We start from the raw sequence: 3926 nt of genomic DNA on the forward strand, positions 1-3926 counted from the left end.
ATTTTGGAGCCTCCTTTTTATGAGATTATTTTTTAGGCACCATGTAGGTTTCTAGGCACCATAAAATGCTAAAAGTTAGGTACCCCCCCACAAGTGACCCCATTTTGCAAACTACACCCTTCAGGGAATTCATCAAGGGGTATAGTGTACATTTCAAACCCCCAGGGGTTTCACCAATTGTGGTACAACTGGGCAGTGAAAATGAAAAAAATAAATTTTTCATTTTCACAGCTCAGTTGTATCAAAATTGGTGAAACCCCGGGGGGTTTGAAATGTACACTTATACCCCTTGATGAATTCCCTGAAGGGTGTAGTTTGCAAAATGGGGTCACTTGTGGGGGGGTTCCACTGTATGGGTGTTTCGGGGGTCATTCAACCAGAATCTGTGCTGCAAAATCCAAAAATCACTCCTTCCCTTCTGAGTCCTGCCATGCACCCAACTGGTATTTTTTGGTCACATGTGAGGCATTGCCGTACTCGGGAGAAATTGGGGCACAGATTTTGGGGTGCTTTTTCTCCTTCATACCTTGTGAAAATTAAAAATTTTGAGCCAGAACTGCATTTTTCTGTAAAAAAATGTAATGATGCTGCTGTGGGTACGGGGGTGGGCGGGGGGAGCGCACGCTGCGTGCGCTCCGGCTGCGACTGCCGGGTGCTGCTGCCCTGGACGGTGAGCTGCCGGGGGGGTGGGAGGGGGTGTCTGCGGATCGGTGGTGATCGGTGCTGCACCGATCACCACCGATTTCTGTGTTACCGAGCGGCATAGCCGCCGGTAACACAGAAATAGCTGTGATTGGCTGTTCACATTTGAACAGCCAATCACAGCGATCGCCGACCGGGGGGGGCACCCCTGACCCCCCTGGGCGACGAGGGGGGATGTCTGCTGTCAGGGACAGCAGACATCACCTAACTGTCACTGCGTCTCTAGACGCAGTGACAGTTAGAAGCCATGACGTACATGTACGTCAAATGTCGGGAAGTACTTCCCGACCATGACGTACATGTACGTCAAATGTCGGGAAGGGGTTAAACAAAAGCGATACATCTGTCAAAACAGACTTAGGTCTACAGTCATTAGGTCGACCCCGGAAGGTCGACTGGCCCCTAGGTCGACATGGTTCTAGGTCGACAGTCATTAGGTCGACAGTCATTAGGTCGACATGAGTTTTTCACTGTTTTTTGACCCGAATGTCTACACAGTCGACATGGACACAGTTGGAGTTGAAGCGCAGCCCCTCGCATCGCTCGCTATGCTTCGGGCACGGTGCCTCGTTACGCTCGGCACACTATTTTATTCTCCCACCACGCCCTAGTGGATGGTAGGGCATGAAATTGCACGTCAACTCAAAAAACAGTGAAAAACTCATGTCAACCTAATGACTGTCTACCTAGAACCATGTCGACCTTGACCCATGTACCTTTATCCCTGTTGACCTTGGGGCCAGTGGACCTTCCGGGGTCGACCTAATGACTGTCGACCTAAGTGTGATCTGACAGATGACCGTTTCCCAGTTAAACAGTATTACTTGATAGTTGACACTGTGTAATAACACTGATATACAGTGTAGCTACAGTTAGATACATTGAGGTAATTCCTTTTTCCTGTCCACTGCTGTATTACAATTCCTAAAGTCTCTTATAGAATAATGACATCTACAAGTACAGTAAATATTATCCTATTGCATAATTGCTGGATAATTATAAATATTTTGACATAGGAATCATTATTTTCCAGTGGACAGTTACCTATGAATAAGTGTATAAAAATGTAGACAGTGTTATTGTATTATTAGTTAATAATCTAAATTTACAGCATTTTTCATTGGAGATGTTAGCAATTGCTGTATTGTATTACCAGACTATCAGAAATTCTACACTGTGCTGTTAGGTATATCCAATAATGTGCACTGCTTTAATTATGTGGTATTATAATTGCTCCAATAGTTATACCTCTGTTGGCAGTCATGTGCTGCCTTATGTGGGGTACACACCATGACGACCCGCTCACGATGCACATTGTGAGTGGGTCGTCAGTGTTTATTCAGACCCGCTCATGATGATGTGGGGAGGCACGACCCGCTCACGATGTGCACCGATCCGATGGCAACCCGCACCCGGCTTTATGGTCGTTCTTCAGATCCTACCTGCTGCAGATAGGATCTGAATAACGACCGACCTGCGGGACCGCGCATCGGTCCACACCAGGACCGAAAAGGGCCCAATCACCACACAATCTACATCCAATTGGTCGGAATTGGATCTAGATTGATGGGATCAGACCCCTGTCGTCCTGGTGTGTACCCAGCATTAGTGTCCAATATTACACTGTATGTGTCAAAACACTATTACAGCAGTAAACTCCGCACAGCTTAAAAATGGTAGGTATTGGGGTATACAGATAGTGCTTGCTATAACTGCAGCGACTGAGCTGTGTGATGAGAGCCAATTGCCCTATACATTAATATATATGCTTTTAATTGATGTATTATTGGTTGGTGAACACTATAATTGTGTTCGGAGCCCAACTATCAAGTTGCTCAGCGGTGCGTGCTGCAATGTACTGCCGCACTAATAAGCTAATATCAGTTTTATATATATTGACTATGATGATCTTGAGTTTCCTATCAATTATGGCAAGAGCTAGTGGGAATGCATTAAATTCATAATGTTGTGATTTGCACTTATCTACCCGACTATCAAGTTGCTCAGCAATGCGATTAGGGCAAGAGTTTATAGGAGGGTTAATAACGTTGTAGCTTGTACTCAACTGTGAAGTACCCCCGATAAGGGATTTGTTCTCATCCAGGGTAAGGAAACGTGCTGAGAAGATCGCAAACGACAAGCTGCATCCTGGTCACAACCTGTTCGACATCCTACCATCCAGAAGACGGTTCAGGTCCATCTCCGTCAAAACGTCCAGATCCGCAAGAAGCTTCTTTCCGTTAGCCGTCCATCACCTGAACAATCCAATCAAAGCGAATGCAATCCCAATATCAACAGCCAAACAACGTGTCCCTACTTGGCGACCTGACCACCATAGTCGTAGCTAGAAATGAAATGCTAGTAATGTCTTTATGTAATAAATGTAAGGTCTCCCTCCCGCCCTTTTCATCCCTGCTTGATGCTGCACTGTAATCTACAAAAAATTCCTAGTGTGCGCAAGCACACATGGCCAATAAAGTTGAGTGTGTGTGTGTGTGTGTGTGTGTGTGTATTTAATACGGTAGAACTGGTATTAACCTAGTAAAATTTGACAAACAGGGTTGTTAAGAGAAAGCATTGATGAAAACACAAACACAGTTTATTTACTTCTATACTTTTGCATGATATTTGTTTGTTTATACTTCGCTGGCTCTCAGCAATTTAAAAAAAAAATATTAATAAAAGTTACATTTTAAATGATTAATATTTGTCGGTGGACACTCTTTGGGAGCACCCTCCCTAAATTAATATATTAATCAATTGATAAATATCAGTGAATTTGGAATGGACGAATATGATATTTAAGTAATAATAAAGGTCTGTGCGGATGTTTCTAACTCCTCCACTTTCGCCATGTCTAGCAATTGCAGACGACCCCCCGGTTCTCGGTGCTCAAAAGCGCCAGGTGGGCGATCGGGTCTGAGATCTATCACCTGCAGCTGCTGCAGGCCGCCGGCTCTGTACTCCAGCTCCCGCAGGTAGTGGCGGACCCTGCGGTAAACAATTCTCATCGAGGCGACCGTCGCTGTAGCTGCATCCACCTCCACGTCGTACGATAGCGTGCTTCAGCCGAACCAACTTCAGTTCGGCAAAGTAGACGGAACTATAGTTGCGAGCACTGACATTCCGGGGCGCTGCACCAGAACAGGAAATACGCCATCCGGATACTATAGAGTCGCATCGGTGACGTCTTGTGCCTAGATGAGGTAGCCCCGCCTCTTTGT

The sequence above is a fragment of the Crinia signifera genome, chromosome 2 (assembly GCF_055691185.1).
Source record: "Crinia signifera chromosome 2, ASM5569118v1, whole genome shotgun sequence".
Classification (NCBI taxonomy): domain Eukaryota; kingdom Metazoa; phylum Chordata; class Amphibia; order Anura; family Myobatrachidae; genus Crinia; species Crinia signifera.